The sequence below is a fragment of the Diceros bicornis genome, chromosome 35 (genome assembly GCF_020826845.1).
Source record: "Diceros bicornis minor isolate mBicDic1 chromosome 35, mDicBic1.mat.cur, whole genome shotgun sequence".
Lineage (NCBI taxonomy): Eukaryota > Metazoa > Chordata > Mammalia > Perissodactyla > Rhinocerotidae > Diceros > Diceros bicornis.
The window spans coordinates 27,797,590-27,820,068 of record NC_080774.1 but is presented as its reverse complement, the minus strand read 5'-3'; the positions used below and the strand labels follow the sequence as shown (position 1 = coordinate 27,820,068).

Here is a 22,479-nt window from a genome sequence, read left to right as displayed (position 1 = left end):
ACTTGGTCCTCCAGGGGAAATGGGCTTCCCCATCCACGTACAGCAGCAGCAGGTCACAGGAGAAGGTGAGCTGGGAGAAGCAGGGCAGACCCACGTCCTGGCCCCCGCCCTGCCGTCCCCCCATCTCCCCTGCCCTCACCCCGAGACTCGTGTCAGCACAGGGGCTCGGATGTGCACTCAGGGGGCACATGCTACCAGCAGCCAGAGGGAGCCACGTTGGCCAGACTCACCACACCCAGCCAAGCCGCTCTAGTGCCCAGAGTGTGGGTTGTGGGGATGAGCTCAAGCTTCCCTGCCTGAGGGAGACCTGGGCTGAGCCTCTCCTGCTGTGGCTATTGCTCGCTCCCACCCCTTACCTCTGCCCCACCCACCCCAGCCTGACCCCTACGTGCCCGGTGATGAGGATGTTGAAGGATCTCATAGAGCTGGAGCCTGTAGCCTTAAGGGCCTCCACTCCTGAGGCCTCCCACCAGTCAGCGGCTGTCCTGGGGCAGGAGAGGGTCTAGTGACCTGCTCTGCCCACTGCTGGGCTGGGCTGGCCCTCACAGGCCTGGTCTTACTCATCCATTGACTCCATCCACCCCCAGCCCGAGTCCTGGGTCTCAGCCGTGTGTCGTTGCTGCGGACACAGGGGACAAGCAAGCTGTGACCTGCCTCTCAGAAGCTCCCTGCCTGTTGAGGGGATGGGGACAGAGGGTCTCTAAACAGACACCAGCAGTTGGGGTGGGGGAGTGGGGGCAGGCCCGGGGCTGTGGGGGTCCAGAGAGGGGCACTGACTCTCCCCTAGGAACCAGGGAACACTTCCTGCCAAGAGACTCTCAGACTGGTTTCCCAGGGGTCAGGAAGGAGTTGCAGGCAGAAACATAGGGCGGGCAAGAGCACAGGGTGAGGGGAGAAGGGCGTGGGTGGGGTCCAGCCCCACATGGTTGCAAAGGGCTGGGGAGGTCAGCGACACCAGGCCCGGCCCGACCCAGCGAGCAGCGTCAGGGGCTTCACCTCCACACCTGGTGGCTGTGTGCACATATGTGTGAGGGTGACGAGGTGACATAAGGTGACAGAAGGATGGGGGTTCTGCTTAGGAGACTCAGACAGGACAATACATGCAACACAAGATCCTTGAGTGCATCCTGGATAGGAAAATAAAATGATTTAGGACTGTTATTGGCACAGTTGGGGAAATTTACATATTAGATTTATCCACCAATGTTAGATTTCCTGAGTGTGACAAGAGGCCAGTGGTCACCCGGGGAAGCTCCTCATTCTCAGGACAGCGTTGAGAAGGTGAGTGTCCATATCTGCCACTTACTTTCCAGCAGTCTCCTGTGAAATCTATCTACGTATATCTGGCTCACTCTAGAGAGGGAGGAAGAGAGCAAATGGGGAAAATGGTAAACAAATAAAATAAAATAAACCACCCTGGTGAACCCAGATGAAGCCTATATGGGTTTTCACAGTACCAGTCTTTTAAGTTTTATATAGATTTTTGTAATTGTTTAGATAAAACCTTAAGGGAAAAGTAAAGACCCTGCTGTTCCATGGAGCCCGATGTTGGAGGCGGGGTGGAGTGGAGGAAGGGTGTGGGGTGAGGGGTACCTGCTGCAGCAGGGGTGTGGGGACACACGGGTGGAGGCCAAAGGGCTCAGGAGAGAGGCAGGACGGAGCCTTGCTGGGGGACCTGGAGCTGAGAGCACCCCCTCCTGCCCTGGGGACCCCTCACACACACAGCAGATCAGCCTGAGGGATGGACCAGGCTGGGCTCTGTCCCGGCCGCCACAGGAGGACAGGTGGAGGGGCACCTGGCTGAGGAGCAGCAGGTGGGCAGTGGGGCCGCACCTGAAGTTGTAGCTCCTCTCCCGCAGCTGGAAGGAGTTACAGGGCCATAGTTGGAACCCCCAGCGTCTGGGTCACAATCCCAGCGGACGTGGGTGCCCACAGCCCTACCCTGCACACAGCACATCACTGGTCCACCAGCATGCAGGCAGGGACCCTCTCCCCGAGCCCTCCCAGAACTCTGTCCCCCAAGGAGCCACCAACACCGGGTCCTCACGGACCCCTCCAGCCATGGCCACGAGGTCCCTGATGCGGAACATGGGGCAGTGGGGCTGAAGCGTGGGTCACAGTGGCAGCACTTGAAATAGACAGCATCCTACGTCTCCAAGGGATTGGATCTAGGAAGGGGTGGGACCAGGGGGTAAGGCCAGGCAGGGGACAAGGAGGATCTGGGGCAGCCAGGACCCCCCATGCTGACCTGGAGAAGTTGAACTTGCTGAAGGCGACAGTGTTTTTGATGAACAGCGTGAGGTTCTCAGCCTGGAGCAGCAGGGGGTTCCTGCAGGGGGGGAGGTCAGGGGCAGGCTCTGCTGGTCCTGGGACCTGCCCTGGGTGTCAAGGACACTTACACGGGAACAGTGTCCCTCTCCATGGGGCACCAGCCCCGGATCTCACAGGTCCTGTGGGTCCCATTGAACTCCACACACTGGCCCGTTTTTATGCATTGAAAACAAGACAAACTCCAGGCCCTCGAGTCTCCACAGGGCCTGGGGAGGGGAGTGAGCAGGGGACTGTTGGCAGAAAGAAGACATGCAAAGGCACCACGGGGCCTGCACGGGGGGGCCACCCAGTGTCCCAGCACGGACCCCTGAACTCCCATCCCAGTGGAGGGGCTGGAAGACAGGCCCACAGTTACCGTGGCTGTGCGTCCCCGTCTTCTCTTCAGGACAGTCCTCGTCAGCCCAGCGGTTCACAGTGGGATGGAGGGTGTTGAGGTGGTGAGAGAGCAGCATTTTCCAGGCCCAGGAGGTGTCTCCCCTTCGTGACCCAGCCCTGCCGGCCACAGGGACATGAACCTCCCCTGCTTATCCCCCAGGGTTCCCTGAGTCTGGGGGGCACATGGGAAAGCTGGGGGGTGCAAATAAAAGGAGGTAGTCAGAGGGGGGAGGGCGAGCAGCCCTGTCAGATCGGGGTGCAGTGCTGTATCCCAAGGCAGAGCAAGACTCCTTCCCTCCTGAGGGTTCTCTCCCCGGTGGGGGCAGTAGTGACTCCTCGAGGCCCAGCTCCTCTGGTCCAATTCAGATAACAGAATAGGGAAGGTGGAGGGACTCTGGGAGGGTAAGTTCATGCCAGGGTGGAGGTGCTAGTTGTGGCAGAGAAAGGGCGGGACCCTCGTCAGAGGGGCCTGTAGGGAAGTGGGACGCCACACACTGGCCAAGGGACCACTGGCCAGTCCCTTCCCCACTTGTTCTGCTGTGAAACAGGGACATTAGTGCCTGCACACAGTCACAGAGTTCTGGGCATCAGCCAGGAGGGGATGGTGGTGAGAATTCTGGGAGTCCCTGAACTGGAGTGGAAGCACCCTCAAGCATCAGGCACTCGCACAGGCATGGTTCTCCCAGGTGGAGGGTGGATGGCATTGTCCAGGGCCCTGGGTTCAGGGGCAGCAGGAGGAATGGAACACCAGGTGGCAGGAAAGGCTTGGGACTCTGAGAAGCCAAATGAGATGGGGGGCCTTTGTGGGAGTGGGACTATGATAAGTAGGCAGAGGACAGTGTGAGGCCACCTGCTCTGCCTCGCTGTCCCTATGTCCTGAATGTGTCCCTCTTATCCACCCAGGGTGGCCCACGATCTCCTCCGGCCAGACCCCATGGGCACCACTACCAGACCCCATGATAACCACCACCAGACCCCATGGTGACCACCATCTACTTCTGCCCTCATCCTCCTCCCTCCAGCAGCTTGAGTGGCCCATCCCAAACACAGTCAATCGAGCGCCCCTCCCCTGAGCCCATCTATGGCTCCGACCACTGCTGTCTCCAGTTCAGCTCCTTAGAGGGGCTCCCAGGGCCCTGTGATCTGGGGCTACCCCCTTCCTGCCCCAGTCCAAATCTAGGCTCCACCCCACTCAGCAGCAGGGAACCCTGGAGGGGCCTCCTCTCACACAGTTGGGGCCTTTGCCCACACAGCCCCTCTGCCTGGACATTCTCTAGATCCTACTCAACCTCCCATCCTGCAGGAAACCCTTCCTGAGGCCCCGGGTTGGCTGACGTGCCTCCCTGGGTCTCCCAGCTGCAGCTTCTGCCCCATCGCAGGCCCTGCCTCCCTGGCCGGGCTGTGTGTGCAGGAGCTCCGGGAGGTGGGGAGGGTGGAGTTCTGTAAGCCTGGTCTGGGGGAGGCTCTGCAGGTGTTTGCTGGAGGCCGTGACACTACAAGGAGCACAGAGCATGTGCTGGCAGGGACCAGACGACCAGACCCTGAGAGGAGCTGGCAGGAACTCTGCTATTCTCAGGAAGTCGGGTGTCAGGTCTGATGAATTACCCAGCCCCGGCAGCTTCGAGGGAAGGGCCAGAAGCCCGGCCGTGGGCAAAGAGGAACCACGTGGATTCCAGAAAACACAGAACTGTGGCCCCAGCACAACTTCAGGACAGTCTACAAACCGAAAATCAACTAGACGTCTCTGAGCATTCAGCAAGGGAGGGATATCATGTGTGTTTCTGAACGTCAGCACATTCTCTGTGCATGTGCCTCACCTCGTCTGTGGACGCGGCCAACCAGGGACATGTCGCCCCCAGCGACTGCGGGGGGACCAACGACTAGGACTCAGGGGACAGGAGGCCACACACTGACCCTCCAGCCCAGCTAGTGATTCCATGTTGGACTCAGTTAAGGAAAGACGTCACCATGGAGGGAGGCTTCCAGGGCTATGTCCTGGGTCCCAATTGGGGAACCTCATGGAGAACAACGGTGGAAGAATCAGGACTGCTCAGAGGTGCAGAGTCCTGTCACCCACAGGCTGAAGGCCTGGGTCAGTGACTCAACCTGGCTGGGCCTCAGTCCTCTCATCTTAAATGGGGACTGCAGTAATACCTGCCAGGCAGGATGTTTGTGAGACCAAATGAAATGATTTATGATCAGGTTTCATTTCAGTGTCTGGGACACAGCAGCATATACTGAGCCCTCAGTCACCTAGGAAGGAGAAGGGGGGCATGGTTGGTGACCCAGGGCTGGTGGAGGAACAGGGGCACGCTGGGAAGCTCCCAGGCAGCCTTACTTCTGGGCATCTGCCCTGAACTTGTTCTGGAGTCACAAGGAAATTGCTCACAAGAAGAGCATGATCTCTCCCCGGAAGGCAAGGGTCAGGGTGGGCCCCTGCTTGGCTCCCTCAGTGGGAGAAGCCAGAAGCTGGCAGCCGGGTCTGTGAGGGAAGGGGTCCTGACCCATCCAGTTATCAACCCTGTGCCCCAGGAAAACGCATCCAGTGAGGCAAGTTGAGGCAGAGGCAGGAGGCTGGCTGGGATTCTGGCCATTTCTGAGCCCCTGTCCGCCTCTTTGAGGCAAGTTTTTTTCTCATGTTCACTCTCATTCGCTCAACCAGAATTTTCCAAGAGCTTCCTGCTTCTACATACTGAAGATCCAGAGCGAAATTGGGCCTGGTGCCTGCCCAGGCTAGGGGGGAGGTGGACCTCACATGGCACACATGGTTGAGGGCCGGGGGAGCAGGTAGTGAGCTCTGCCAGGGAGCTCTTCCCCTGCGTGGCTGTGGGGAAAGGTGGCTGGCAAGAGTGTGCTGCATGTGAAAGCTCTGCACGTTTGGGGGTATGCACACCGGGGAAGGGGAGGGGAGGGCTGGGTAGAGGGCAGGGGTGTGGCAGCGCTCAGGACTATAGGGACCTGGTGGTCACCATCACATAAAGGGACACTTCCCAGGGTGGAAAGCAAGGGCTGGCAGGCTCTGATGGTGTCACCTGTGAGGGCTCAACCTGGCTGCTGTGTGGAGCGCACCTCGGGGCCCACAAGCAGACCACAGGCGCAGCAGGGGCAGCAGGGAAACACGTCGGGAGAAGGAATGGACAGGAGTGGGGGGCAGGGAGGTGGGGAGCTGGGTCCAGCTTTGGTCCTGGTAGATGGCATGGCACTCAGTGGATGGAAAGAGGCTGCACTGGGAGAGGGAGAGGGTTTCTCCTTGGATGTGGTGGGTGCGCAACAGGAGGCAGCTGTGCTCAGGGCAGGTGGTCACCGGGGCTACAATTGGGGCATCAACAGAACAGAGGTGGAAACTGGGGCTGTAGAGGATCTGGGTGTAATGCAGTGTGGGAGGGGCAGAGGAGCCAGACCGCAGGGCCCAGGTCAGGGAGGAGAGCATTCAGGAGCTCCAGGCCCTAGGCCCCCTGCCCCTCCACCCCTCCCTCTAGATCAAGCCTTGAGTTCCCAGACCCTCCACTCTTCTGGGTGCAGCCTTTCTAAATGCAGTACCTCTGGCCTGGCTTTCTGACCCGTCCCCTTGTCCACCTGGAAACCTCTTACACATCCCCCAGAGCCCTGTCCAGGGCCACTCCTCTGTCTGGCCCTTCCTGCGCCCGGCCCTGTGACAGCGCCCGGCCCATCACATGCCCCTCTTGTACACACTCGGGTGTGTCAAGGGTGGGGTCAGAGGTGTCAGCGCCTGGCAGCAGCACCAAAGCACCCACCTGTGGCGGCTTCACGAAGTCGGCCACGTCCCACAGCCGGTTCCCCAGCTTCTCAATCTGGGTGACGGAAACCCCTTTGAGTTTGGTGATGACTGTAATCTGGAGTTCAGGTCCTGCTCCTGGTAGCCTTTTGCGGCGAGGAGGGCCCACTGTGGTAGGAGGTGATGAGCAGTGTGGTGTGTCCCTGGCACACAGTGAACAGTGGCAGAGCTGGGCCCCACCCACTCAGCCCCTACACCCTGTAGGCTCCCAGCACAGCGTTCAGGGCCCCCACCTCTTCTCCAGCCTCATTTCCACCCCAAACACCCTGCACAGCCCAGAAGTTCCGGCCACGCATCAGAGATCCAGGGCTCTCACACAAGATGCCCACCACCACCTCCTTCCCCAGCCTTCACCCTCCCCTGCCCCTGCCAGACCCAGCTCCCTCCTTAAAGGCTCCCCTGACCCAGTCACAACTGTGGTCTTTCTCAGCGGCCCCTGGTCTCCAGCTCTCACATGTGTCAGGGACTACCTCCTGCCCCTCCCAGGGCCTCCTGGGCAGAGTGAGACCCATCCTGCTCTGTGCACAGAGCCCAACACGGTGCTGGGGACAAGGCCCAGGAAAGGAGGCAGGTGGGCACACAGGAGGACACAAGCACGCGGCTTGCTCTTGTACCTGCTGCCTCTACACAGACGGAGATCACTCCTTGTGCCCCCACCCTGTCCCAGCCTGCCCCCTCCACTACCACCAGTCCAGCCCCTGAGGAGTCACACCTCACCCTCAGCCCAGCAGGACCAGTCACGGTCCCTCCAGCCAACCTGCCCAGGAGCCACTCTCTTACCCCACCACGGAGACCATGACCCCAAGCTGCAGCAGCCTCTGTGGGGTGCCCACCCCCCAGTTCCTGGTCATCACCTACATCTCAGTTTGTAATCCAGAAGCCCCCAGCCTGTCGTGGCCCCCGGGAAGCCCATGCGCTCAGCTCCTGCCGGCTGCCGGGGAGCAGGGTCAGCAGAGCAGCTGCAGCCCCAGCCAAGCAGGAGGAAAAGCAGGCGCCCAGGCCAGGCCAGGCCAGCAGCTGTTAAAGGGACACTCCCACTGGGGGCAGGACCCAGCCCCACCCCCGCCCTGGGCTCAGTCCCCACCCCCAGCTGCCCTGGGCCTCCCTTCCTCTCTGACTCCCTCCGCCTGGCCCTGGGACTCAGAGAGGAGCAGCCCCTCTCCCCTGCCCTTTGGCCTCACCTCCTTGTGGTATGACAGGATGACAGGTGTTATAGGTACTTTGAGAGGGAGGACATGGGGGAGACAGGAGCTCAGAGGAGGGACCAAGGAAAGCTTCAGGAAGAAGGGACCTCTGAGCTGACACCCGCAGATTCTGAAGTTCTACAAGCACAGCTGGGGAGGAATGTTCCTGGAGGAGGAAGTCGCATATGCGAAGCTGGAGCCTGAGAGAGAACTGGGACCCACAGAGTGGGAGCGGCACTCTGGCTCCAGAGAGGAGGGTGGCTGGCTCTGCGAGGTTCCCAGGCCCTCCTGTGCGATGCCTGGCAGAGCTGCCCCACCCCCCAGCACAGGGACTAACGCCCAGCTCTGGATTCAGCACGGTCCCCAGTCCGTGGAAGGGGTGCGATGCTGGACCCACACGGGACGGCAGGGGGAACAAGCGCCCGCAAGGCGCCCAGGCCTGGGCCTGGCCCATGGCGCAACCTCTTCTGCGCCCTGACCAGAAGCAGGCTCAAATTAGCGCAGGCTAGTGACAGCACCAACAACACATGGCTGCCCCAGCGACTGCTGTTGGGGATCGTGTCTCTACTGGCTGCCTTGGGCGCCTGTTCACTGCACGCCACATTTGATTGGTCCATGCAGCTGGCAGTTCCGCCAACACCCCCGGATGTGCTCTAGGAGGGGCGTGGCTCAGTCCCAGCCTCTGTGCCCACGACTGCGAAATGGGCGGAACCATGAGGGATGCCTGTGAGAAGTCTGGGGAGAACGAAGAGCAGGAGGAGGAGGCGGTCTTGGCTGCTGGGCGTCCTGCAGGGGTCCCGGAATCCGAGAGGGGTTCAGATGCAGATTCAGACTCCAACCTGAAGACACGTGCCCCAGGCAAGGGGTTCAGGCTTCCCTCCTTACCTTTGGGATTCCAGGCAGGGGTGGAGGGGGCAGGCTGGGGCCCAGGGGTCAGGGGACCCCTGTCCAGCAGAGTGCGCATCCCTCCGTGGGACCCCTTTACGGCAGCCGGTGGCCCCTCCAGCCCCAGGGCCTCACCAAAATGCTCTTGGCAGCATCATTTGTTCCACCCTCAGAACCTGCTTCCAGGATGATGTTAAAATGCAAAATCCTAGACTAACCATCTACGAAGGGGTGTCCCACATCTTCCTGCAATGGGATCAGGGCTGGGTTTTCCCAACCCACGGGAAAAACTAAACTGATGAATGTATAGTATTTAGAATTATTTCATTGTTTTCCCCTATAAAATGTGCATAAAACATAAGTGGTCTGTGATCCCATAGAAAAGACACAGCATGCACTTCGGTGTCAGACAGGCAGGGTCCTAGGCCTGGCTTTGCCGGGATCAGCTACTACTCGCTGTGTGACTTTGGGGCAAGGATTTGCTTTCTCTGAGCCTCGATGTCCCCATCTGTATATGGGGCAGGAGTCCCTACTAGCACAGGAAAAAATGCCTCTAGAGGGGATATAGGCTGCGTAGTGACAGAGGGCAGGGGAGGAGGCAGGCGGCTGTGCCTGGGGAGGGGGCCACATGGACCCCTGTCTCTATCAGGCACCCATGGGCTCGGAGAACTGGTCAAGGATACCGTCCACCTGAGGTCTTGCTGGGCCCACAGCGTCGTGCCTGCCTCCTGCTTCCTGCACCAGGAAAGCGCCCCAGAGCTGAGCCTGCGGCGTCGTGGCCTGGGGCCCCAGGTACCCCTGGAGGGACCCTGGGCCAGGCTTGGAGAGGAGGACCTGGGAGGAGAAGCCATGGGAGTGGCCCTCCCTGAACCCTCTCCACACATTCCCCAGCCTTGCTCTGTGCCAGGTGTGTCCCATCCCCCACATCTGAGTGACAGATGGGATCCAGGCTCTGATGGAGATCAGTGTAAGGGCTGGGGAGCCTGCAAGGGGCCCCTAATTGCTGGGGGGTCAGGGAAGGCTCCAGGTGGTCTGGTGGAGCCTAGAAGGGGAAGCAGGAGTCCCCTGGGTATGTGGGAAGGTGAAGGCCTTCCAGTTGGAGGGCAGCGAGCAGGCTCAGCCCTGGGAACAGGAGCCCGGGTAGTGACCAGCTATGTGTGGGCCCTTCAGCCCTGGGAAGGACCAGGCCTCTCAGGCCCCTTCTTCCCAGGGGTCCCAGGCTCTGCCTTCTGCATTGACCTCCAATCCCTATGTCAAGCGGCTGGTCTTTTGGGACAATGGGCTCTGTGGGGCTGGAGCAGAGGCCCTGGCAGGTGCCCTGAGCAAAAGCAGCAGCATCTGTGATAGGTGCCAAGCCAGAGACACATGGGCAGACTTGAGTCTTCCCTTTCTTGTGGGATTGGGCCCCCCCAGCCAGGCCTTCTCCCCCTGGACCTGCTGGTGTTGCTGGGAAAGGGGCCTCATCATAGGGTGGGGTGGGTGGGGGTGGAGATAGACCCTCTGTGGAGTACCCAAGTCTGGATGCCACTCCCTTCCTGACCTGCCCCACACCTCCAACCCCCTCTGCTGGGCAGCACCCCCTGCAGGTGGTGGTCTCCCAATGCCTGACTGCAGGGGGAGAGTCCTTCAACACAGAGAGATGGGGTCTGGCTGTGCCAGAGGAGGGAGGGCTGGGGGGTTTGGTGGAGCTGGATCCAAATGCTGCTTCTGCCAGGGAAGAGCAGGGTGACCCTGCGCAAGCAGCTCAACCTCACTGAGCCTCAGTTTCCAATCTGTGAAATGGACTCAACAATACCACTTAGCCCTCGGGGTTGTGATGAGCATTAAAAGCTCAGCAGAGAGTCTGGACATGTAAGTGCTCCGTGCATGGCCACTTGGGCTGTCGTTGCCAGTCCCCAGAGATGCAGCTGTGAGGGCTCCTGTGGGCATTGTATTGCTGCCAGGCACGAGTCATCAACGGGGTGGCTGCAGCCCCATCACAGCATCCTTCACAGCACCACAAAGGAGGTGGTTTAATCCCTTGACAAAGAAGCTTGTGGGCCCATGGGGTGGGGATGGGGCATCCAGCCGATGGGTTGCAGAGTTGCCATGCAGCCCCAGGACAGTCTGCCTGCAAAGCCGCTTCCACTGCCTCAGGCCTGGAGATTTGGGGGATGGAGAAAGCTGGAGGAGGGCGGTGTCTGACTTTGGATCCCACTGAGTGGGAAGTGGTGCTGGCCCGCAGATGTGGAACTGTCAGAGAACCAGCTGGGAGCAGTGGGGGCCCAGGCTGTGTGTGCTACCCTCACAGTGAACCTGGCCACGCAGAGGGTACAGCTGGCAGGGAATGGCCTGGAGGAGCAGGTGGCCCAGTACCTTGCTGAACTCCTGCTGGCCCACATGGTCCTGAAGTCCCTGGACCTGAGCTCTAACCAGCTGAGTGACCAAGCATGTCTGATCTGGGCTGGGCCACCATGGGGCCCGTCTTCCTGGGACACGGGTGGGGAGAGGTTGGCAGGACCACTCTGAGCATCCATGCTCTGGCCCCTCTCCCCACGCCCCCTCCAGCCTGCCCCTTTCTCACTCCTCCCACACAGAACTCTTAGTCCACTGCCTGGACATCTCATTGCCCACTGCTGCCTGTGCTGGGTGCTGACTTAGCCAGTAGGGACCCAGCATGAACACAACAGAGGCCCTGACCTCAGGGAACACACATTAACAAGGTCATTCTCCATAATTATTGGTGCTACAAAAGAAACAAACAAGGTGTGATTCTAGAGAAGAATGGGGATCCTTGCTTAGGTGGGTGGCCAGAGTGGCCTCTGTGAGGAGGTGACATCGAAGCTGAAATTTGCAGGGTGGGGAGGAATCAGCCATGGCAAGACTAGAGGGAGCGCATTTCAAGCAGAAGAACAGTGAACACGCAGACCTGTTTCTCAGACTGACGGATACCAGTGTGACTGGGCTATTGGGCCAGGGCAGAGTGGCCAGGCTGTGGGGTGGCGAGGCGACAGGGGGCTGCAGGGCTACAAATCATGGCAAAAGGCATGAAGATTGTATTCCAAGTCTGTGGAGGACAACAGTGGGATTCCTTGATCTCACCACTTTCTCTCATGCCCCAAGGCCTTTGCGTGGGCAGTCTGCTTTGCAAGGTAGATGCATTTCTACCTGCCTGTCTTCAACAACTCCAATCAATTATAAGAATCACCTGGGATTGTGGGTTAGAAATAGAGATTCCTGGGCCTTGGACCTGCTGAACCAGACTCTTGGGGGCATGCCTGTGCATCTGTATTTAGCTGGTGCCCCAGGAGATTTGTCTGATTGAGAAGTTTTGGGAGTCACTGCTCTGTGTCAGAGTGCTTAGAGCACGTGAGGTGGCACCAGACTTGGCCTGTGAGAATCAGCCCTAGAATCTAACTGCCAGAGAGTCAGTTTACCTTCTAAGAAAATTATTGTGGGAAGTCAGTGAAATTAACAGAGAAGCTCATTTCAGACTTTCAAGAAACTAAGTATAGGTGTCCCTCTGGGTCTGCACTGTCAGAGGGTGAGCACCAGGAAGGCAGCCAGGAGGGAGGGGCTGGAGGCTAAGGCTCTGCAGAGGCTGCTCAAATACGGGAGGGGGTGGTCTTCATCCTGGAAAAGGACAGACTCAGCAGGGCCATTTTGTTTCCCGATGTAGGGGTCTGCGGGTGGGCCCGACTCCCCGGAGGGTGAAGGAGCTTGGGTCTCAGTCTCCCCAAGGGAGGAGGTTACGAAGGGGTCAGGGGTCACGAATGCAGGGGTCACGAAGACCAAGCGTTGGAGCTGTAAGAGGCTGATTCCTGCCTGTAGAACCTTCTCACCTTCTAGCTGTTCAGCAAAGAAGGGGTTTCCGTACAAAGTGGCAGACCACTGCCCTCTACTCCCAGCCCTGGAAGTGTCTGAGGAGAAGGCAAGTACCCCTATCTGAGAACCTGCGGGGGTCAGACCCAGCGCTGGGTGTGGAGTCTGGAGCCCAGTTCTCAGGGAGGCAGCAGAGGAGCCTACCCCCCTTGCCGGGAGCTCTCCCAGGTTCTGAAAGTGTCTGCCCCGGCATGTTCTGGTCCCGCGGGCTGGCTGAGCAACCTGCTCAGTCAGTGCATCTGTTTTCCCCTGTGCATTTCTTCGGACTAGACTTACTAGACCTGTGCTCGGTGCTGGGGCCATGGAGAGGGGTCAAATTCAGATCCCTGAGGGAGTCCTAGGCTGGCAGGAGAGACTGGCCAGGCAGAGAGAGGTCTAATGGTCAGAGCCTGGGAGGATGGAAGAACAGTGGACCTGGAGCCCAAAGCGGCCCAGCCCAGCCAGGTGGGCAAGCCTTCCTGACACCGTGACCCCAGATGAGAAGGATGAGGAGCTGTTAGCCAGGTGAAGAAGGGGGTCAACAGTTGCACACAGGGGGACAGCCCGGAGGCACGTTGGTCCCAGCACTTCTGAAAACTGGACGCAGGCCAGACTGGTTGAGTGCCGACAGAGTGGAGAGCAGGGTGGGTGGGTGAGGCTGCTGCCCATTTTACATGCTGAGTATCTCTCAGGGTTTCTTAACCCCACAGGGCCCCACTTTCCTTTCTCTACCACCCCTGCCTCTTTTCACCACAGTTGCACTGGCCTTGTCACTTCTTGCCATAGACTATGCCACATACCTCCCAACAGTCCCTTGGCCTCTCATCTCTGCCCCATCCACCCCAGCCCATCCCCTACACCCACCGCTAAGGAATTCAGCCTTGTCACTTCTTAAAGCCCTCCCTGCCTCCCCACCCCCGATAGGGTGGCTCCCAAGACTGATGTCCTAGCATTCGAGGCTCTCAGCATCTCTCAAGTGCCCATGGCTCCTACCTCATTTCACTGTCTTCCCCCCCACCCTGCTGCCAGTGCCAGGCCTGCGTGCGTTTCCACAAGTGCCCCATCCTCCCTCTGCCTCCACACATTCACTCTTTCCTGTGTCTGCTCTCTGCTGTGCATGCACACGTGCGTGGGGAGTCCCTCAGTCTTCAAGGTTATCTCCTCTGTCCTCACTTTCCTGACCCCCCTCAGGCAGGGTTAGCCCCCACTCTGTTCCCATGCCTCCCTGTTTGTAGTCTAGAATAGCTCACATCCCCAACGTAATTTGTATTTACGTTTCCCGCACTAAATGTGAAATCCTTGAGGGCAGGGCAGGCCCCTGTTGGGTTCAACCCCTGACCCTCATGCCCAGCAGAGACCCTGGCACACAGCGGGCATTAGTATCATTTTTTGAAACAATAAACAGTGAATAAGAAGGTCTCTCTTGATGTTTATGATGGGGAGATGCTTGGACCAGCCCAGGCAGAAAACACAATGTGACTGAGCAAAAATGGGCTCCTTCTGCTCACTACAATCTGGTGCCAATCAATTGCAAATGAGTTGGTGGTTGAGAAAGGAAAATTTATATGATTATGTAGCATAATCAGGAGATGGAGGAATAGTGTCCTAAAGAATCATCTTAAAGTCATGCAGAATCTTGAGGCAGTTATATAGGGGAAATGGGCAGAGAAGGAGGGGGTTTAGCGATATCAACCATCCGGTGTGATGAACTTCAAGGTGCCTCATTATCTCTGTCTTCTGTCATTTGTGATGGGTACCAATGCAGTTTTTCTTTCTGGAGGTCATCATATTCCTGGGTAACTCAGAGAATAAAGTTATCCTTATCACAGCTGGGAGATATACGTAAGCAAGCATCACAGAACTAGCAGATCATGTATTTTGCAAAAGCAAAAAGTGCTTAATCATCTAGGCTACATGTAGGCTAGAATGTATTCACAGAGACAAGTGAGTCAGAGTCATAGTCACAATATTGCTTCCTTTCCCTAAGGTGGCTTCTGTCATGCTAACTTAAGATCTAGCTGTTACAATAGAACTTAGCAAGCTTAACATGAGATGGAATCACCTTTGACGGCCAGGAGCCTTGGCCTTTGCCAGAGTTCTGGAGGTATGAGGTCCCCACCTGTCAGTCCCTCTGGCTTGTCTTTTGGGGTCAGGTCTCTCAGGTGCCAGTCTCCATCTCTGCAGCTCTTCAGAAATGAACCTTGGATCTTTTGGCAGAGCTTCAAGAATATTTCTTTAAGTGACTTTAACATTCCCAGCTCCACTTAATGGATGACAGTGTTCCATCTCCCTGTGTCCACTCTTACATCACTTACTGAGGGATCTGAAACTGAACGTCACACACCTTCCCCAGTCGTCACAGACACTTCGGTGGGGACATGGTGACATCTGGTGACACACGCTGGCTGTTGGGCATATGCAGATGCTTCCTGAGATGATACCCGGGCACCCTTGGGTGCCTGCACACTCTCAGCCCACCTAATCCCTTGGGTGTTGTGGCTTGTGGGCCTTGGAATGGGTGGCTCCAGCCCCTGCCAGGGTGGTATAGGGGCCTGCAGTGCTCCTGGTGCCAGGTCCCTTTGTGGGTCCTCCTCAAGGAACAGCAGCCACTGCCGTGCCCTCTGACAGGGCTGACCTGGGCTCCTGCCCACAAGGTGGCATCTCAGGCTCTGTCTTCCCAGCACATCCACAAGCTCCACTCTTCTCCTAATCACAGCCCCCAACAGCCCTTCACTTGATGCCCCTGGGCCCATGGACTGTTTTGTGCCTCTGGGTCCCTGCCCTTGAGAGGCCCCCAAGTGGGCACAGGGCCTGATCGCTGTGTCTCTGGCACCTGCTGCCACCTGGCAGCCCCCCGCGGGCTCTGAGGGTCATTCACATCCACACCCTCTCTCCACTGTCCTTCCAGGGGACCAGCTCCACTGCTCACCACCATCCAAGCCACAAGACTCTAACCTGGACTCTGCCCTTTCATGTTCTGTCCGCACTCTTTGCACCTTGGGTCTCTGGGCTCCTGAGGCTGTGGCCCTGTCACATGTGGTCCCATGGCTTTGCTCTTTTGTGTTCTAGGCAAACATCTTCCTGAGAGTCCGGGACATCTCATAAAATGGCTTTGCAGATCCTTGCTCCTCTGTGGTGCGTGAGGCACTTAAGATCGACAATGTGTTGGAGGAACTCCACACGAGGTGAGGAGCATGGGGTGTCCCCTGTGTCATAGTCTCCAGGCCCATACCACCCCAGGGACCACGGGCTCTGTGATCTTGCTGCTCTTCACCACTTTAGTTCCCAAATCTACCACACTCTGCCCATGATGGAGCCTGAGCCAAAATCCGAGAGTGCCCAGCTCCATCCTTCTCACTGGAGTTCATCATTTGAACACTGGGGCTCTTAATTCCCACTGCCCAGGTGGGCGGCTGGGAATCACACACGTATGTATGAAGCATCTTCAGAGAGCCTGGTGCAGGGTGGGTGCAGCTCACATGCTCTGCTCAGCACGTGGCTGCTGGGGCCCTGCTGTGTGGGGGCTGCCCCTTCAGGCCCAGGCAGGGTCCCAGGCCTCAGCAGGTCGCCAGAACAGGGGCTGCAAGCCAGAGGGAAGGAAAGAGGCAGAGGCCCCACAGGTGATGGGCTGCCAGAGTGAGCAGGGCCTGCCCGCTGCAATCTTGCCCACTTTTGCTCCCCATGGAAGGAGCCAAGGCCAGAGGAGGCCATGAGAGATGCTGAAATTCGAGGCCAGAGCTGGGGTCTGAGGAGTCAGACAGAAGTGGGACTGGCTCCGAGACAAAGTGGCCAAGAGCAGTGCTGAGGCCTGGAGTTCAGGTCTAGCAGCAGGAGGAGGAAGAGGAGGAGGAGGAGGTGGAGATGATGTGGGGAGGGAGCTGGGGGGTTTCCCAGAACAGATGCTGTCATGGTGATAGGTAGAGGGTACCAGCTGGGGCAGAACATGTGGGAGCAGCTGCTGAGCTCTGAGGGCCAGGGAGCAGCTGCTGGTCTCCACCAGGGGAGGGACGCTCTAGGCGTGTTTGCTGGGGGATCTCCCTGAACACTGGGAGCCTCCGATGAAGCAGAGTCATTATCCAGCTTTTACTCACTGACCTGCCCAGTGGTCCCCAGGGCGTGTGTGGAGGCTGGAACGTGAAGCTTGACCCGGTGGATGCACCAGCAGCTCCAGCTGGGATCCTGGGGAGATCTGTGTGCAAGGCAGCACCACGCATGTGTCTTTCTGTTGCAGCAACAACCACATCTCTGCAGTGGGAGCCCTGAGCCTGGGCCTGGGCCTCCGGGTCACCCAGACACTGAGGATTCTTGTTGTGAGTGCTAGCCTGACAGGGGAGGCCCCGCACAGACCTGCTTGTGCCTGTCCACACAGATCCCTCCTCTGTCACATCTCCCCACCCCAGTGGCAGCAGGGGACACAGGTTCCAGAGCCCAGATGGGGAGGGGCCTCCTGGCTTCTTCTTGTGACCACTTCTTCCTTTTGCCATTCACTCACCCATCTGGCCTGGCCCATGCCCCTCTGCAGACTCCTCCCCCTCCCTCCTTCCCTCCCAGCTGCCCTTCCTCCTTCTCAGCCCACTGGGTGCTGCTCTGCTGAAGATGGCCAGGGCACCCTTGCTTCCCTTTCATCTCTTTTATTTTATTTTTTATGTTTTGAGGAAGATTGGCCCTGCACTAACATTTGTTGCCAATCTTCCTCCTTTTCTTTTTTCTCCCCAAGGCCCCAGTGCATTGTTCTGTGTCATAGTTGTGGAGTTGCAGCTGTTCCATGTGGATGCCGCCTCGGGCATGGCTTGATGAGCTGTGAATAGGTCCGCACCCAGGATCTGAACTGGTGAACCCTGGGCCTCCAAAGCAGAACATGCAAACAACCACTATGCCACTGCGCTGGGCCCTCCCCTTCATCTTCTCTTCTGCTCTTCCTCTGGCCTTGCTGGACCCAGGCTCAGACCTACCTGAGGCCTTGTGAGCACAGCAGGGGTTCCTTCCTCCAGGGCTGCCAGTGGGGAGGGAGCTGCTGAGCAGGGCTGAGAGCAGGAGATGGAGAAGGGAGGGTGTGATAAAGGGTGGAGCAGGTCCATGAGAACCACTGTGCCAACAGCATGTGCTCAGAGGACAGAACCACCAGCTCCAAAGGGATCCAGCCCAGCCTGGCCCTCAGCTCCCTCAACTGGCAGAGGAGCCCCCTACCGCACCCCCATCCCCAGACTGAGGCTCACTCCTCTCCTGTCCTTGGCTGGAACCCAGACCTCTCTCTTAAGCTCTGGAACCCCATTTCCAGCCACCTGCTGGTTGCTCCCCCAGATAGTCCATAGGCACATCGGATTCTGAGAGTCTGACATGAAGGCATCGTCTCCCTCTAAGGGCTGCCTCTTGGTCTGGGGGACTCCTTCCCATCAGAACTGGGGTCCAGCGCTCGCCCCTCCCTCTCTTTCCAGCATCTTCCCTCCTTCATCTCACCTCCTGCAGCATGCCCAGGCTGCCTGCTCCTCCTTCTTACTTCCCCTCCTCCAGTCCTGTGGTCCTGCTGCTTTCTCCTCTCTGGCCCTTCCTTCCCACCTGCTCCCAGGTGATCTTTCTAAATCAGAAACCTGCCCCTGCCCTCCCTCCTCTAAGCCCATCAGCAGCTCCCCTCTGGATAAATCCGAGCTTAGCAGTGTGTCACTCACAGCACGTCCTCACGATCTGGGCTCTGACATCCCCCTCTTCCCTCCTGCTTTGAAATCCATCCTCTGACTCCAAGCTGCCTGGGATTCTCCGTGCACACAGGGCGGGTTCTCACCTCTGCTTTGCTCCTGCTGCTCCTCTTGCTGAAATGCCCAGCACTGCCCACTTCATCTGTGGAGCTCAGCTTGGGGGCTCTGTCCCCATCCGACCTTTACTCCCAGGAGAGCAACTCTCTAGTTGCACTTATCACACTGCATTTTTATGATGTTCCTTTTCCTCTCCTCCCCACACTGGGTGAGCTCTTTATGGGCAGAGTGTGTTTCCTGTGTCTGTACCTTTGTCCCCGGCACAGAGTTGGCACTGGGTGGGCACTCAGCCAGCACTCACTCCCTTCCTCTCTCCCCGGCCCTGCAGCCTCACCCAGGGCATTCTGTGCATGGAGATGCCCTCTGAGCAGAGACAGTGGGGCCGTCCTCGGCCATGTCATCAGAGATGAGGAATCCCTCCTTCCCTTTCATGCTGCTCTCCTGGCCTCCCCAGGCTCAGCTTTTCTCAGTGTGCACGTGTGTGTTTCTTAGGTGTCCAGGAATGCCAGGTGAAGTGAAGGCTGCCTTAGTGTTCTCACATCTGTCCAGGAGAATCCAGTGTCCTCCCTGGAACTGCTGGATTTCTCTGTAGGAGCTTTTTATAAACCCCACCTCAGATCCTCCCAACATCCCCGTGAGGGAACATTTAAAGGGAAAAAGTGGGGATTAGAGAACTAGAGCGCCCTGCCCAGATCCATGGCGTGGCTGAGTCCACGTTCCAGCCCAGACCTGAATGCGGGTCATGACACCCCTCTGGCTCCACTCCTGCTCCTGACTGGGGTGCCGCCCTGGGCTCACCTCGGACCCCTGCCTGGTTCTTCACTGGCTGAGAGAGACTAGCTGGCTCGGGGGTGGGGGGGGCACGATGCTCACTCTTCACTGATGTTTGGGTTTGCAGGTTCAGGCCTTGCAAGGTGTCCCCTCCTCCGAGCCTGTCCTGCCTGCAGGTGGATCCTGGTGCTAGAAGATTCCCTTGTGTGGTTTTGAGGGATACCAGGACGCTTTTTCACTCTATTTTGCCTTTTTAATGTAGAAGAAAATGTCATTTTTAAAGGCATTTAACCATTAAGTAGAGAATCCCCAAATGCAAATTATTAAAAGATAGTCTAGTCCCGTATCACTGCTTATTCTCACCCTGATTTATTTCCATCCAGACTTGAGTCAAAGCCTCTCCAGAGATGTGTTTTCACAGTTCAGCCCTCAGGCTTGGGACACCTGGTGCTGAAGGTGCTTGTTTCCATCCACCTGTCTTGTCTCTATGGCTCCACAGCCAAAGGTGTGCTTGCCTTGACCGTGTTCCCTCTGCTCTGAGAATGCCTGTCAGCATGGACTCGAGAATTCTAAAACAAATGGAGTGACGTATGAAATTGTCCTGTAACATTACATGCTTATTCACTATGATGTGTGGTTATTATCAGAAGCTTTAGTATAATGGAAATCCCATGGGGTTTGGAGTCAGACAGGCCTGGAACCAAATCCTGATCCATCAATGTTGCATCTTGGATTCTGAATCAGAGATCAGCACTAGTCTAGGTACAAGGTTCTATTTCCTGTTCCTTCACTGCTATCATTAGTCTAATCTGCCGAGCCCGGATTGTATCCTCAGCTGTAAGGAGAATACGTCTGAATCCTTACAGTCCATGTAAATCCCTTCCCGAGACTCAGCCTTGTGTTTGTGTGAAATGGGGCTCGTACCCACCAGCCAGGGTCACTGTGAGACCGGATGAGGTCACAGACCCCACGGAAAGGGCCTGTGCAGAGAAAGACTCAGTGCTCATTCTCTTCCCCCAACCTCTCTGGTTTCCATTTTTTGTAGAGGAAGAACATTTATGCTGAATAGTGCACCTGGATTAAGGGTAGAGCCCGGTGAATTTTCACAAACAGCATAGACCTATGTAATCTGCCCCCAGATCAAGAAATAGAGCAGACCCCCAGAAGCCCCCGTGAGCCCCTGCACTTCTCTATTGTAATAGTTTGGGGAGTAATGACATCATCATCCAGAGGAGAGAAGCTGTCCTGAGGAGCTTCTTCGAGACCCTGTGTGTGTAAGTAAAAGAAGTCAAGTTCTCAGAAAGTGATGATGTGCTACCTTGTTCTGGGTTTCTCCTCAGAATTCCAGGTGAGCAGAGAGTTTGATGATCTCGCCAGCTCAGTGAAGGTCATTCTCCCAGGACTTTGCGTAGAGACTGCTGCCAGCAGAGTGGAGTGCAAAACAGAGTTGCTGCCCGTCTTCAGACCGTCCCCACCAGCGTCTGCCCCTAAATTACTGTGGAGTGACTCATCTTCCATTGGGCACTTCAACTTCCACATGGAGGGTTTTGGGCCTCGACATGCCTTGTTACCACCTGAATCGGCACTGAGTTCCCATTTCAACTGGGTAGTAACTCCTACGGAGCCAACCTTCTAGATGACTCAGACACCTGTACCCTCCTCGGCCCCCACGGTCCCTGCACTGCCTTCCTCTGCTCTCACTCATTTGTGTAACACAAACTTGTACGGTGTGCTGCACATTGAGGTGGGCGTGGGGTCAAATATGCCCAAAGTCCCTGCCTTGGTGACCTCAGGAGACAATGAAAATATAGGGTGGTGTGCAACTGGCATTCCCAAACTCAACTTGTGAGAATGCAAACTGACGCAACTCTTTCAGAAGGCAATATGTCTTTATGCACCAAGAGCCTTAAAACTGCCTGTGCGCTTTGACCCAATGTTGTGACTATTTTGCTCTACAGAAATAACCAGAGATGCAGAAATTGATGGCCAAAGATGTTCACTGAAATGCTGTTTATAATATGAAAATGGGAAATAATCTAAATGTGGGATAACAAGGGATTGGTTAACTACAATTTGGAACTCTGAAAACATTAAAGCCAAGTGTTCAAAGAACATTTAGGAATTCGTGAAAATGCACATGATTGATAAAGTGAACAAATTCAGATAAAAAATCTCATGGTTTGCCTGGCAAAGTCCTCAAAAGTGTAAACATGCAGTTGACCAGATGACCCAGCAGTTCCACTTCTGGAGAAATGAACACATGTGTGCACACCAATACTTGTACACAGATGCTCATAGCAGCGTTCTTCATAATGTCCACAAGGTGCAGCTGTCCACCAGCTGATGAGTGGATGAATGCTGTGGTGCACCCATACAATGGAATATGATCTGACAATAAAAAGGAATGATATTTGGGGTGATGAGAATGTTCTAAAATTGATTATGGTAATGGTTGCACAACTGTATGAATGTAGTGAAAGAAATCGAATTGTCTACTTTAAATAGGTGAATTATATGGCATGTGAATTGTCTCTCAATACGGCTGTTTAATAGAGAAAAGAAAGGAGTAGCACGCTGTTGCAGGAATGGATCATGTAGCAGGAGGAATGTGTCCCACACAACATGGATGGACCTGGAAACATTCTGCTGAGTGAAAGACGTCAGTCATGAAAGACCACATTGTAGGATTCTGTTTATACAAAATGTCCAAAACAGGCAAATTCACAGAGATAGAAAGTAGATCAGAGATTGCCTAGGTCTGGGGAGATGGGAGGGATTGGAAGTTGACAGCTAAAGGGCATGGGTTTCTTTTGGAGAGGATAAAAATGTTAAAAAATTGATTGTGGTGACGGTTGCACAACTCTGTGAATATACTAAACACCATTGGGTTCTCTACCACTTCAAACGGGTGAATTGTATGGTATGTTAGTTATGTCTCAAGAAAGGTGTTACCAAAAAGAAAAGCATGTTATTTGATCCAAATTGTGTAAAAAAAATGTATGAACGCAAATACTCAGAAGAAAAAGAGCAAAAAAAAAAAAAAAAACCCTTGCATATTAATAATGTTTATCTCTAGGTTTTGGGTTTACATATTTTTATTTTGTTTATATTTTTCTGCATTTTCCACATTTCCTACTCCGAGCATATGTTACTTTTAGAATCAGAAATGTAAATACTCCTTAAAAACGCAATGTAATATCTGGCTACACTTCAGTTATGTGTGTGGCACCAGGCCTTCTTCCTGGCGAGGAAGGAGGGTGCTATTGACTGAATTTTCCCCCCCAAAACATCTTATGTTCAAGCCCTAAGCCCAATGTGACTGTATTTGGAGAAAGGAAGTAATTAAGGTTAAATGACATCATAAGGGTGGGGCCCTGATCTGATAGGATTAGTATCCTTATAAGAAGAAGCACCCAGAAAGCTTGCTGTCTCCCCCTACCCCTACATGAGGACACAGCAAGAAGGCAGCCCTCTGCAAGCCAGGAAGAGAGGCCTCACAAGAAATCAACCCTCCCAGACCTTGATCTGGAACTCCTAGCCTCTAGAA

General features: G+C 56.1%; 1 long non-coding RNA gene and 1 pseudogene across 1 annotated transcript; one reads left to right on the top strand and one right to left on the bottom strand.

Annotated features, from left to right (window-relative positions):
* Positions 1–1,941: 1,941 nt before the first annotated feature.
* On the bottom strand, positions 1,942–6,548 carry LOC131398415 (uncharacterized). Its single transcript, XR_009216874.1, has 3 exons — positions 6,462–6,548; positions 2,249–2,823; positions 1,942–2,168 (listed from the first exon to the last, which is right to left on the bottom strand). It is a non-coding gene; the product is annotated as an uncharacterized LOC131398415 (long non-coding RNA).
* Positions 6,549–8,399: 1,851 nt separating this feature from the next.
* On the top strand, positions 8,400–20,568 carry LOC131398607 (leucine-rich repeat-containing protein 74B-like; annotated as a pseudogene).
* The last annotated feature ends 1,911 nt before the right edge of the window (positions 20,569–22,479 follow it).